The 14,664-nt window shown below is 43.9% G+C and overlaps 1 long non-coding RNA gene across 3 annotated transcripts; it reads left to right on the top strand.

Annotated features, from left to right (window-relative positions):
* The first annotated feature begins 4,256 nt into the window (after window positions 1–4,256).
* Window positions 4,257–13,740, top strand: LOC149911842 (uncharacterized). Of its 3 annotated transcripts, none has more exons than XR_016462837.1 (3): window positions 4,257–5,479; window positions 12,170–12,305; window positions 13,583–13,740. It is a non-coding gene; the product is annotated as an uncharacterized LOC149911842 (long non-coding RNA). The 3 variants fall into 3 exon arrangements; XR_016462836.1 differs by having other exon boundaries at window positions 12,170–13,061; XR_016462835.1 differs by lacking the exon at window positions 13,583–13,740 and having other exon boundaries at window positions 12,170–13,277.
* Window positions 13,741–14,664: the final 924 nt, after the last annotated feature.

Raw genomic sequence — 14,664 nt, 5'->3', positions numbered from 1 at the left:
CCCTTAATCCAATATATTTCTGTGATGCCACATTTAAGCAGTTTTCCTCTGAAGAACAATAAATCAGAATATCTCGAAGAAGGTGTTAAAAAATCTGGTGACAAAAGTGACCCCAATTCCAAATCTCAAAGGAAAATAAGTCACCACCCACAGTCTTATTACCTTATTAGACTTGGGTAGGCTTGTTCAGATATTTTTTGCCCTATACTTGTGTCTACTTGAAGAATTTTGTAAATTTTGGTCAGTGAACAAAATCTGTAAAAGAGATTCCTTTTTGAATTCCAAAATAATTCATTTAATTAATTACAAACAATTTTGAATTAGACTCAGACTCCAGAACTTCCCTATTTCCTCTTTTTTCTGGTGACGGAAGTGTAACTATATGTCATGGTTTTAGATTTTTGTTCTCAGTATTCCACATCATAACACCATGTAGTACATGTTAAAGCATTAATGCTCCTGTTCCATGCATAGTAGATACTTCGGGGTACCTGTTTTAGAAGAGAAGAAGAACTATATCCCCCAGAGGACTGCTCACTGTTCTGTTACCATTTCTGCTCAGTGGGAAAGATAAAAACCATTCGTAGATCTCTTGACTTCCCTTTTTTGATTTTCTGGCTCATCTCTGCTCCCAGCCATATCACCTCAGCTTAATTAGAGTAAGGCTTCTATTTTTCAGACACTCTCACTTTAGTTATTAGCTTCAATTCTAATTACGTTATATTATATTGCATTATAGTATGTTATCTTGCATTCTGATATCTTATTTAGTAAATTAGTTTGTTTCTCCTCAGATCATTGCCACTGTGCTGTTTTTAGACCCATCTCCCTACCTTTTCCCCTTTTCCTTTTCCCAGGGCTTGGATTCGCAGGTTCCCCTGCCTCATTAGTCTATTACCTATGTTAGTGTCTGAAAAGTGCTAGAATAGAAGTAGAATAGTGCATAGAGGTGCTCATTCACAAAAACTCAACAGTGATTTCATAACAGCTAATTTAGCTACTTTGATAAACGTTACTGCCTTGAATTACTAAAAAATTCCTGCTAAGAGCAGGTGTCAGTGAATTTACATTGGACAGAATAGCAGTGTACTTTCCAGAGAAATGCTTGTGAATATATCTGAAATCAAGCCAACAATATTCATAGGAAATTTACCATTCACACATATTTCAAAATTGCCAATGGCTTCTACACGATCAACTCTGCACACTTCTTACAAAACATTTCACTGGGATTAAAAATATAAAGGTTCTGTACTAATGATTGCTGGCAATCTTAGGTGAAATTTTTCTCACTTTTTTCACTTACATTAACTCCATTTCATCTGACATACTTTTTAGATTAAAACATTTTTAGAGTGAGGATCTTCACTTTCAGCATTCTTTTCTTAACATATTATGTGAGCCTTATGCTGCTGTATGGGCACTAATGCATATACTAATTCTGTACGACTAAAAAGCATTAACCGTGAATCTATCCTTTAAAAGCATCTATCTTTCAAACACGTAAAATGTATCAAAGAGCCTCTCGCTGGGCTACCATATTCCACACATGTAGAGTATTTTCTTGTTGTTATTAATCACGGGCACCAAAATATCATTATGAAAATTTAAGCACATAAACAATATATTATCAACATACTGCTCTGATGACCAAGAAGGCCAATGAGTTCATTGAAAAGAGCATGGCCAGAAGGTCCAGGGAGGTGATCTTCCCCCTCTGCTCTGCTCTGGTCAGGCCTCACCTGGAGTACTCTATCCAGGTCTGGGCTTCCCAGTACAAAAAAATGCAGGGATCTCCTGGAGATAGTCCAGCAGAGGACCACAAGTGACCTGGAGAGTCTCCCCTATGAGGAAAGGCTAGGTAACCTGAATCTTTTCAGCCTTGAGAAAAGAAGACTGAGAGGGGATCTTATTAATGTCTATAAATATCTTAAGTGTGGGAGTCAAAGGGACATGGCCAACCTCTTTTCAGCAGTCCATGGGGACAGAACAAGGGGAAATGGCCATAAAGTTGAGCATAGGAAGTTACGAACCAATAAGCGAAAGAACTTCTTCACAATGAGGGTTACAGAGTACTGGAACATGTTGCCCAGAGCTTTTCTTCAGAGGAGGGGAGTTACATTCAGCTAGATTGAGTCAAGGTTAGATATCATGGGGAAGACAGAGACCCCCATGCTTTCTGGGAACGCATCCTCATGGGGACAGTCTTTTTCTCCCAGCTGGAAGATGTCCATGCTGCAGCATGTGTCTGGTGCCGCTTGTGCTCCTGTCACTGAGCACCTGTGAGAAAAGCCAGGCTTCATCATCTTCCACAATCCCAGTAAGCATCTGTAGGTAACACTCACTTTTTTTAATACTGATTGTAGGCAGTTCCCTCAGCCTTTGCTGCGACTGCTGGGTGCCCTGGACTCTCACCAGCCCTGGCTGAGCTCTTGCTCCATGTGGCAATGTCTTTTTCATACCAGGGACACCAGGTAGGGACTTAAGAATCCTCATGCAGATTCTCAAGGTCCAAAAGGGGGGAAAAAATAGAGAGAGAAATATGTGTTGTTTTTGTTGTTTTTGTGAGTTCGTTTTCTTAAGTATTACTCATTTTTTATTTATTGAATCAATTGTTCAATATGCCTCATCTTGAAAAGATGACCTTCATGCTGAACTTCAGGCTGCTTCATGTCAGAACCAAAGTCATCTTCTCCACATGAGTAGCCACTTCTGTAACTTGTTTGACACATTCTCAGGGCCCCAGTCAGCTCAGGTCCTTCTGCTGGATTCCTTCTGTTGTCCTGGCACAGCAGCTCAGAGAATGCTGGTCTCTGCCTTCCCCTATTCCTGAGGACTTGGGGAAGAAGAAATGACAGATTTTGGCAAGGGAAAAGGATGGAGATGCGAAGGATGGTCTCACAGGAGCTTTTGTTGTCAAAAGAATTACCAGGAATGGCCATGTGAGCCTGCAAGGTGGTACTGGAGTTGGGACTCCGCCAGCTAGTGGTAAACTTATGGGATGGATAGTTTGGTGCCAAGACAGAGGTGGCCATCTGGGGAGAGGTGGACAGGACCCTGCCTGGCCACCAGAGCACACAGCTAGTTTGAGCTGAAGGGGAAATACTTTGTCCAGTAAAGATCCCAGTAAATCCTGGGAAAGCATCCTTCAGGAATAATATTGCAATATTTTTTGGAATTTTGAATACTTCTTTCTTTCCAGACTTTTTCTGATAATTTGAAAATTTTACACCAATCTATATAAGTCGATAATTATTAAACTTGCTTTTAGCTTTTACATTATACAGTTTTTAATTTTTTACTTGTAAATTTACTTTCCCTCTTAAAAGCTCAAAACATATCCTGACTGTGTTTTATCAAAAAATATATAAACAGGTAATTTCTCTAAAATTAGAAATCTGTTACTCAATTTTCAGGCACATAAGAAGCTGGCTTATCTGCAATGTATCTTTCAATTTTAATGGATGTTTGTGAGTCAAAGAATCAGTGGGATCATATCTAAAGTATGCTTCTGCATAATCTTCACACATTAGCATTAAAAATAATCCTTATACATACCTAGGTGCAATTTTCCTTGATTTTTTTTTTTTTTTTTAAGAGAACAACAGTAGTTCACAGCTTGAAGCAAGCACAATATTAAAAATCATAAAATAAAATTACAATAGTTTTTCTTAACATTGTTTCTAATAAGTTGCATAACTCATCAGAAGATATAAAAATCTTCACGTGGAAGATACATTTATTCAGTATATTCTATCATTGCTGTTTCAAAGTGTATTAGTTACTGTAAGCTTTCAGGTATTATTTATTTTTTCCCCTCAAGATTTAGCTTTTTGACCTCAAACATTAGTGAAAGATGCAGTCAGGATTAGCAGGTTCTAAACTGTATTGACTCTCAGGGAAAAAAAAAGCACTGAAGTTTCTGTTCAGATTCTATCTGAAGAGACTGCTGATCAGTTCTTTATTAGAAAAATTTCCATTTTTAGTGAACTTTTGTCATAGGAAATACAGACAAAAATAATAGCTATTTAATAATATATTACAAACTACCAAAATAAAAACATCAGAAGAAAGCTAGAAATTACTTCATCAAAAGTTACTATAGGAAGTAGATTAATAATCTGTTAATATATATTCTGCTGGTCGTATCGTCTGATTTCTTGACTGAACAAGCCTACACATGCACTGTGATGTTGAAAATGCTTATCACTATTTATAGACAAGATTATTCCTTCCCTGTCTGTTGAACCCGTGGATCGTACCAGTGCAGCTATTGCGGCTGCAGTAGGGGTGGAAGACAAAGGGAGTTTTCTTCATGACAGCAACACCAGCCACTTGCTTCAAGGTGTATAAATGTTGAGGAGATGGAGAACACTTGCTGTCAGAAATCATGGCAGCTGTACAGAATCTAGTTGTATTTTGGGGATGGTTCTTGTAACCAGTTGATTTTAAGACACTGTCCTACTCAAGAGTACTTTAGAGTGCATGATAGAAGAAAGCTGGGAAAATGCTTCTCCTTACTATTTTTCACTTGCAGATTCTTTCTTTAGGGATTCTTTCCAAAAGGAGATTTTGGGGATTGAGGCAGTTGAAGAAAGAGTGAAGCCAGGGGGCAGTCCCTGTGGAGAGGACCCCAGGAACTGAGCTTCCCCACCACTGTCTCAATGAGAAGACAGACGCAGTTCCCATTCCTGCTCTGCATATGGAAAAGTATGGCTGGATTTATTTGTTTGGGTTTTCTTCCTTTCTCTCATTTTGAAGGGGAAAAGCTGGAGCAGGGGGAGCACTACTGGTCCTTTGTTACCTCCATAACCGGTTGGATTCTGCATGTGCTGCAACAGGACAGCATTGCCAGGCTCCTTAACCTGCTGGGGCAGGGTGGGAGCAAAGAGCGTGAACTGCCCTCCTGCCAGCTGCACCTAGTTATGGTTTGCCAGGTCCCTGCTGCCCTGAATTTCACCTGAAAGGTTTGTTCTAGCTGCTTGCAGTAGTAAAATTTAGGGAAGAAATGGAAGTCAAGAGCTAAGGCTCTGCACAATAACTTTGCGTGGATTGAACTGTGGCACCTGAAGACTGTTTCCTGAATAATGCTGGCATTTTGCAGGTGTGTTGGTTTAACCCACTGAACTGATGTCTGTGAGCGCCAGTCTTCTCCACCTGAACAGTAAGAAAGCTGGGGTATGCCCAGAAATTGCAGCAGTTGCTGTGAATACTCTCCCAAATGTTTGTTTCCTTTAGTGGTAGCTAATGACTCAGCACTGTGATATCCTGTCTCTGGCACGATCTGGAACGCTGCATCTCTTTGCAGATGTTGGGTGCCCATTTCCATGGACCCTCCTTTCTTTCTCTCCTCAGAAGCAGCACAGTGCGGTTCCCTGCGTTAGGGAGCAGCAGCCAGCAGGCTGCCAGAATGCCAGCTGGGCCTTGCAGCGCGCAAAGGGACGTGTTGGGGATGGACCATCCTTAGCACTACGCAAAAGTGAGTCTCTTCAGTCCTCTGTCATGAAGTATGGAAGAATGCATTTTAAGTATTACTTCTGAGCAGGTGCAGGACTGTAGGGATGTCAGGTAACCATGGTGGAAGCACTGGGGAGGCCGACAGCGGCAGCTGATGGCAGCAGTGTGACAGAAGGCCGTGTATAAGTGGTGGTGCTCAGAGCTGAGTGCATTCCTGAGAAAGGCACTCTTGACTTTATGGCGTTTTCTTTCACCTAGTGATATGTAGAAAGTTAGTGAAGAAAGGAACAACAAGAACAAAAATACCCTACTGCAAGGGCAACTGCATTTGGATATTTACAGCATGCTAGAGCGTTATGTGAGAACCAAGAACTCCATGACCTGTAGGATGCAATGTCTTCTGAGAGATTATTGGAGGACTTTGTGGACGGAGACGTGTTTAGCTCACTCTGCATCATCTACACTGCCTAAGGAAGTTACACTGCAGTAAGAAAACCATGCTCTCTGAAAGCACAGTTTCCCATTGAGAAGAATTATTTGGCTGACCACCTTGGGGTCAAACTATAAAGCGGATTACAGGGCAAGTACAAGGGGCGAGACAAAAACGCCTAAGGCATGGTTTATTACTTCTCAAAGTAGAAATTAAGAAAGGGTTAGCTGAACTTCTCCCTAGAAATGCCTGTTAGTTTTGCTGGAATCCTTAGTGACTAATTCAGACAGACATCTGTGCTGCAAATGTCTGTAACTGTATGGATAAAGTTTATGATCTGCACGTCCTGTAAAGCTATAGCTACATTGTCTTTGATTTTTACTTAACAGATTGCAATGTCTTGCCTATGCTATATGAATTGCAAAGCTTGCCTGCAAGCTGGATCATCCAGCAGCTTTCACACTCTCCCTTTGTGGAAATGTAATCAACTCATTCAATGGTGGGATCATGAATGAGTCCAACGAGAAGGCAGCATCAACAGTGAAAGTTTGACTATAAACTGAAATAATGAATTACCATGGTTGAAGCTGAACCAGTAGTCCAGTAATAGTTCTATGAAATCTCAACACCTACCAGATACTTTCTAATGAATTTAAAAGATTCTTAATGATAACTTCATAGTGCATGAGTTGGTTCCTTTACACAGGTTGGTTCTTCCTTAACTTATTCCATACAGGTTTTAGTATCACTCTAGGGATTTTTTTGATAGAAAAGGACTTCTTGAAGGTTATCACTTGTACATTATGCTTTTACATAACGTACAGTGTGGATTTGTTCCTAAGAAAATTGCATGAACAAAACGAGGAACAAATAAACTTTCATTTATTTCTTTCAAATTTTTTTTTAATATGTATTTGCTGACCAACTTCCACACGGAGCTTTTGATCTCCTTGTTACAGCATGATCATGGGATTAGTCAAGGGAAGACAACCGTATGGAAAAGAAAGGTTTCCCAATGGAAACCTTTTCCACTGGGACAGCCTCAGAGGGTAGGACATATATGTAGACAGCTGGGCCAAGCATGACAAAAACAACGATGATGTGGGAAACGCAGGTGGAGGTTATTTTGTTCTTTGTTTTGGTGTGTCTGGAGCTTCAGCAAGAGGATTATGTAGGAGATGAGGAGAAGTGCAAAGCACATGACAATGACAACTCCATTGTTGAGGAACATCAGAAGTTCCGCCGTGTAAGGTCAGCACAGGCCAAGTTCGCCAACTGACGCACATCACAGACAAAGTCGTCCAGGACGTTGGGGCCACAGAAGGGGAGCTTGATGGTGAGAGCAAATAGAATGATGCCATGAATGAAGCCACCGCCCCACGAAGCTCCAGCCAGGGCACAGCATACAGTCCTGTTCACAAGCATGGTGTAGTGGAGAGGCTTGCAAATAGCAACGTAACAGTCACAGGCTATGGCCAACAGCAGGAAAGCTGCTGCTGCTCCCAGGAAGTGAAGAAACAAAGGCTGGGTCAATCAGGCCTTGTAGGAGTTGATCTTAGGATTTGAGAAAAAGTCAGCCAGCATTTTGGGTGGGATCACAGAACAGTAGCAGATATCCAAGAATGCCAGATTAGCCAGGAAAAAATGCATGGGTGATCCCAGCTGGGAATCCCCCTGAATTGTGAGAATGATAAGGATGTTGCTTGGGAGAATTATGATGTAGAACAGGAGGAAGAAGAAGAAGGGAATTGACTGGACTTTGTGGGATTGAGACAATCCTAGCAGAATAAACTCTCTAACTACAGTTTTCATGCTCCATTTTGACTCTTGCAAGCCCTGAAAAAGACAGCAATAAACACACAATGCCAATATGTTGCAATATTTAGCAACTTAGGCTACGCTTAGGCTACTGAAAATGCACATCCTGTGACCGTTACCTGGTTTTATGGAGGACCACATCCCTGTATGTAAAGGAATATCAGATTTATTGGGCCATACCATACGGCAGGCCACCATTAACCATTCTATTATTGAATGGTTTTCATCATTATATTGATTACCTGCATATAATCTCTGTCTAAGAGCAGGATGGACGGTCATTGTGGCCAATTTGGCTATTTCCAGGCCATTCACCAGAACACTTTCTGCCCCAGAATCCCATAGTCTTAATAACCAAGCCGGCACACTTTCTCTAGGTTTCTGCCTGAATCGTTGGACTAAGTCCATCAGTTCTGTTGCCGTGTACGGTTGGGCTGTTACGTGCAAGTGGGTTTGAGTGGGGGGCCACTGATCAGGCGGCACCCCTGCTGGTCTGTCCTGTACCTTTTTTGTTTTTTGAGATATAACAGGACGGACTTCTAGTGCGTCCGTCAAAATTGGGGATTCAAGATTCGATTTAGATGGTTTATTTTCCTGATCAACACAGTCCGTTGATTCAGGAGCCTGGTCATTGTTTATTGAAATACTACGAACTTGACCTATTGGAAGACATAGAATTGGTTTTTTTTTCCTGTTAATAGGCCAAGTTCCTGCTCTAACTTTTCAATACGATCTTTTAAAAGTTCATTTTCATTCACTGAAGTATTATTCCTTATTTCGGCATTGTTTAAAGCATTTAATAGTGGCCATGCCACTGTAGAAGCAGCTAATTGTCTTTCTCTAGTGACTAATATATCTTTGCCTAGTCCCTGAAAGTAATCCGCTAGGCGATATGGGGAAACGTTTCCCACAACACGTAGGGGACCCATTTTTCAATGATAGTTGCCAATTCATAATAAGGGGATCCCGCAAATCCTGGGATCTGCCCTGGAATTGTTTTATCTAGGGGGGTAGTGTTCTCCCCCTTGAACCATTTACAGAAATTCCAAAGAAAGGACATAGTGTAAGTTTCAGTATATTCAGCTTGCCTGCCTGGCTCGCCAAGTGTATAATTAATGAAAATTATATAAAGGAATATTATATAATTTAATAATATTAAGATGTTATAGTAATGAAATAAGCAAGAGAGTTAGGCACAGCGAGACAAAGAGAATAAATAGAAGGCTCACCCGTGTCGTGGGCTCGCTCAGGAAAGACCAGTGGAGTGGATCTTCCGAAGAGAGAGAGAGAGATCCTTCCCCCCTGGTAGTCAGCTCTTGAATGGGTCTAGGAGAGGTGCAGCCAGGCTCCACCCCTTCCTGCAGCACAGGTGAATTGCTTTCACCTGTGCTCCCAGGGCTGCCTCATTGCTCGCCTCAGGTGACTAATCAGAGGTTCAGGCCGTGACTCAGCAGTTCCCATACACTGAAGTAATCTACCTGGACTTGTGCAAGGCTTTGATATGGTCTCACTCCATATCCTTATCTCTAATTTGGAGATACGTGGATTTGAAAAGTGGATTAGTAGCTGGCTGTATGATTGCAGCCTGAGGGTTGTGGTCAGCAGCTCTGTGTCCAGGTGGAGGCTAACAATAAGTGGTTATATTAAGGAATCCCTCAGGGTTCCATCTTAGGACTGCTGTTTTTAATATCTTTGTTGGTGATCAAATAAATTCTTCACTGTGGGGGCTGTCAGGCACAGGAAGAGGTCCCCCAGAAAGGTTTTGGATTGCCCCATCCTTTGAGGCATTCAGGGCCAGGGTGGATGTGGCTCTGGGCAACCTGATCTACTGCATGACAACCCTTCCCATGGCAGAGGGGTTGGAACTGTATGATCTTTAATATCGCTCCAACCTAAACCAGTCTATGATTCTCTGAATCTAACTCGGTTCAGTTGGTCAATCTGGGACCCAAATAAATATCTGTATAAACATGCCAAGGCACCCTAACAGCCTAACACAAGTGCACGTGGCTGGCACAGGATGGATCCCCTTCCACCCCAGTGCAAGGAGAAAGGATGAGGAAAAGCAGACAGGTTCTCAACGCCTTTTTTACATCTGTCTTTAATAGTCAGGCCCGTTATTCTCAGGGTACTCAGCCCCCTGAACTGGAAGACAGGGTGGGGAGCAGAATAAACCCTCCACAATTCAGAATAAAACAGCACGTGACCTGCTGCTCCACCCGGGCTGTCACACATCCATGGGATTGGACTGGATCCACCTGAGGGTACTGAGGCAGTTGGTGGACATGGCATCCTAGCAGCCCTAATCAATCAGGGAGTTCCCAGGTGACTGAATACTTGCTAATGTGGTGCCCATCTACGAGAAGGATCATCCTGATGTCCTCCTATGACTACATACCCACCTGGTGGATGAGATGCTGTGGGTGGAAGCTACCTGGACTGGAGCAAAGCCTCTGACACCGCCTCCTGTAGCATTCTCCTGGAGAAGCTGGCAGTCCATGGCTGGGATGGGTACACTCTTTGCTGAGTAAAAAACTGCTAGGAGGGCCAGGCCCAGAGAGATCCAGATGGAGTCCAGTTCTGAGAGGCGTTCCTCAGGGGTCGGCGCTGCAGCCTGTCCTGTTCAGTGTATTCACTGACGAGTCGGATGAGGGAATTGGGTGCACCCTCAGTAAGTTTGCAGATGACACCAAGTTAGGAGGAAGCGTCCCACAGACGGACTGAGATAGGCTGAATCACTGGGCTGACTGCAACTGCATGAGTTTTAAGAACGTCAAGAGCTGAGTGCTGCTTTTCGGCTACAGAAACCCCAGGCACCGTCACTACGGGCTTGGGGCAGAGCAGCTGTAAGGCTGCACGGACGAAAAGGGTCTGGGGTGCTGGTGACAGCCGGCAGTGCCCTCCAGTGGCCAAGGAGCCCAATGGCAGCCTGAAATGGGGCAGTCAGGAGCGGGGATGCGATCGTCGCTGTGATTTGCCAGTGGCCCCAGGGGATCTAAATTGCTAGCGGTTGTCCTTGTCCCATCAACTGCAGCCCAGCCCAGCCCAGCCGCTCCCTACAAGAAGACATGGCGGCCCTGGAGTGTATCCACAGAGGGGCACCAAAGCTGGGAGGGGTCTGGAGCGCAAGACTTAACGGGGAGTGGGAGAGGGAGCTGGGATGGTTCCGTGTGGAGAAGAGGAGGCTCAGGGCAGACCTTATCGCTCCGTCCAGCTACCTGGAGGGAGGTTACAGTGAGATGGGACCTCTTCTCCCAGGTAAATAGCAATAGGACTACGGGGAATGGCCTCACATTGCACCATGGGAGGTTCAGATTGGATATTAAGAAAAGTTTCTCCCAGAAGGGGTGGCGAGGCATTGGCACAGGCTGCCCAGGGAAGCGGTGGAGTCTCTGGAGGTGCATAAGGAAAGGGTAGCTGTGGTACTTCAGGACAGGGTTTGTTGGGCAGTGTTGGTGGCAGGTGGATGGTTAGACTGGATGAGCTTTCCAACCTTAATGATTCTGTGATTCTCCTCTCAGTACCTTACGTTCGCAGAAGTAGCACTAAATATACCGTGGATCTTTCTAAAGTGCAGAAGGTTACAGTGAGCTGTGTCTGTTCCATAATGTTCTTCCATTGGCTCTGGAGCATCGTTCTCCAATTGATGTGGATCCAGGGTGGATCCAGGGTGTCCCTTAAGGAGACCTGCATAGGCAGGAAGAGCAGTTGCTTAATCTGACACTGCATGGACAACGTGACTGCCCATCTCCCCAGCCCTGTCTGCTTAATGCCACCTGGCACTTGCCTTGCTTTTCCTTACATCAGACTTCTCTTCTAAAGTCTGCACTGAATGTTTCAGATCCTTTGTAGCAGCTGCCACCTGCTCTCCTCAGAGGACACGGGTGCAGAAGGGTTTCTCTTACCTTTAAACAAAGAACAGTAAGCGTAACAAAGCGTAACACAGGTTACCAAGAAATAGAACGTACTCCTCAGCTGTATGCCTCCACTGAAGTTCTCCTTCCCAAAAGATAACTGTACAAGAAATATGTCACGTACATAGATAGGAAATGATAAATATTAATATGAAAGGCATATTAATTAAACAGTTAGCTGGCTAAGGACACAGTGAGACAAACTGCTAAGGAGGGACAAACATTAGCTCCCTGAAACTCAAAGAACTGCACTCATTAAAAGGGCTATAAATGATCAGAGATTAAGGGGAGAGGAAATTGGGATAACAATAGAAACTGCAAAGGTTGAGACAGGCAGCTGGAAAGGTGGCTTCCAACGTGGTCAGCCTAATCAGGGCAGGTGGAAATACCTGTAAAATGAGGGCAGTTACATGCACAGAATGAGAGAGAGTTGTCAGTGCAAGAACAGCGGAAGATTGGTATTTCTTTCCATACAGTGAATATCCATCCTGAAAGGTCACGTTTTCTCATGATAGAAATTCCACTTATTGTGTGCGTGTTTCACTGACAGGATTGAACCAGGGCAGCTCATGAGGAGGTGCTGAGTGTTTGAAAAACACTGAAGATGACTTCAGGTTTTCAAGCAGAGCTCCACCGTGTGACCACAAGCAGCCGGTGCCATCTCGAGAGGCCCTGGTGTTCCTGAGGTACCTGCCTGGGACTAACAGTTGTCAGAGAGAACCTGCAGGAGACCAGAACCCTTTGGGACTACAGATGGAGCCTGGAAGGAGAGCCCCAAGGGATCTGATTGCTAGCAGTTGTCTTTGTCCCTGTACTGCAGCCCAGCCCGGCACACTAAATCCTCCCCCCCACAATAAGACAGTGGATCGTTGGGGATGATCCACAGTTGAAGTGGCCACTGGAATCCAAGAAACTCTTCCTGATTCTTAGTAGATATCCAGATATCCACGAAACGTCCTGGATTATCTGTGGCAAACTCAGACTGAAAGAGTCGAGTGCAGGTCACGCCAAGTAACTGTGGTAGAATCCATTATTTGGGGAGAACATCTCCTTCCAGCTAGGGAAGTTAAGTGGAACAGTGTGAAAAGATCCATCCGGCCAGTCCTCTGAGTAAGGGAAAATCAAATGTATTGTGCTATAGTGGCAGAAGGCAAACATTATTGGACTGTGCCTCAATTTACTAAAAGCTGTCTAATCCACTTAACCTATGAGCAAAAACAAATGGTCTAAGCGGAGTGAAGGACACTGATTTGTGACGTAACATGAGGAAGACAGTAGATTGCTGATGTAAGAACTGTCATGCTTGTGCCCTGACCAGTGCTGATTATGCTGGAGTAAAAGCCTCAGGCCAGCACCAGTGTACCGAAGGCCCAGGGGAATGACTGCAGATTGACTTTGCAGGACTCCAGCCCACGACAGCTCAGAGCAACAAATGCATCTTGGTATTAGTAGTTCCTTTTTGCAACGGGGCAGTAGCAATTTATCCCTTGACAAATGCCAGTGCTGAGAAACCAAAGGCTCTACAATATCGTTCGTATAACTCTATGTGTAGAGAAAATGGCTTTGATCCAAAAAGCTAATAGTATAGACAGATAACAGAGAAGGCAGAATACCAGAAGGCATGCCACAACAGCAAAACGACACATCAGTGACAATGAGCTTGTCTTTCTCTGTTTATTTCAAATGTGTTTTTTTCTCTCTTCTGCATTGATTGCCATATTGTAGAAAGGATTGAAGGGAATAAAAAGCTAAATATATTAGAATATATAGAATATATAGATAGATAGATAATATATAGATATAGATAGATAATATAGATTATATAGATAATATAGATAGATAATATAGATAATATATAGAATATATATATTAGTCGGGAAGAAAATGAATGTAAGCAACCTCAAAAACACTTCTTTATTTTTCGCATAAGCTTGACTTAGTAAAAGGTGCTCCTTTTCTGTAGGTATGAAACAACGGATACACCAGGAAATTTTGGCTGACCTCCCCAGATCACAGCCTTTAAAGGGATCATTAATTGCAATGGAGAAAGATTTTGGTGGGCTACATCAAGGGGAAAATGAAAAAGCTTTGTTAGGATTATAAAGCACCAGGACTACAGCACCCTCTTATGGCTTCAATTCAAATGGACTGGGTGCCCTGCCACTAGCTGGGAGGGCGGGTAGAAGGCAAGGCCAAGTGAGGAGGAATTGAAGGAAGAATGGAGGGAGGGATGGAGGGAAGAAGAGATGGAGGGAGAGGGAAGCAGAGGGCAGGGGCTGCAGCTGCCCCACAGGGAGAGTGCAGGAGGGACAGAATGCATCCAAACGGCACAAAAAGGAGTCAGAAATTGTGCTGAGGGCTCCAGAGGACACTGGGTGCTACCTCTGGTGGGCTGTCCCCCCCAGCGTCACTCAGTGCCATCTCCTCGACTTCAGTAATGTGTTCAACCCACTGGATATCACAGAATCGTGGAATAATGGAGTTACTGCAGGGATAATGGGTACACATGGACAAAAGGACAAAGGGACTGATGGATGCAAGAATAGAGGCACACACAGACGCAGGACCTTTGCTGGGGGTGTTTATTGGTGTTTCTTTATGGGAAAACGGACTGTGTTCTTTCAAAGATCTGGTGGCGATATGCAGGGATGATCAAGTCCTTATGGAACATGGTGGGGACAGCACCAGTGTTTCATCCTGAAAGTCAAAGTGCAGGCGGTGACCTTATGGTCACTTTATTTGGTCTGTATGGCACCAGAACCCTTTGTGTTCTTTGGGTGACCTTATGGGGTCCTTATGGTACCACGACGATCACCTGCACCTTACAGGGATGGCACTGTTCTTCTTGGATCCTTTTTGATCTCCTCCACACCTCCCAGTCCAGAGGGATTTGGGGTCCCCCCACAGCCCAGGACCCTGCAGGATACAGGGGTCCCCCAGTGTCACTCACCTTGATAGGAAGATTCACAACCACGGGATCTGGGAGCGCCAGCAGAGGGGGAAGGGAATGGGAGTTCCGCTTTCCTCGTAGCAACTTAAGCTGCA

This window comes from Phasianus colchicus, unplaced genomic scaffold, assembly GCF_987193195.1.
Source record: "Phasianus colchicus unplaced genomic scaffold, bPhaCol1.hap1.1 HAP1_SCAFFOLD_56, whole genome shotgun sequence".
In the NCBI taxonomy this organism is placed as follows: Eukaryota; Metazoa; Chordata; class Aves; order Galliformes; family Phasianidae; genus Phasianus; species Phasianus colchicus.
Note: the sequence above shows the minus strand (reverse complement) of the source record. Positions and strands in the feature narration are given on the sequence as shown.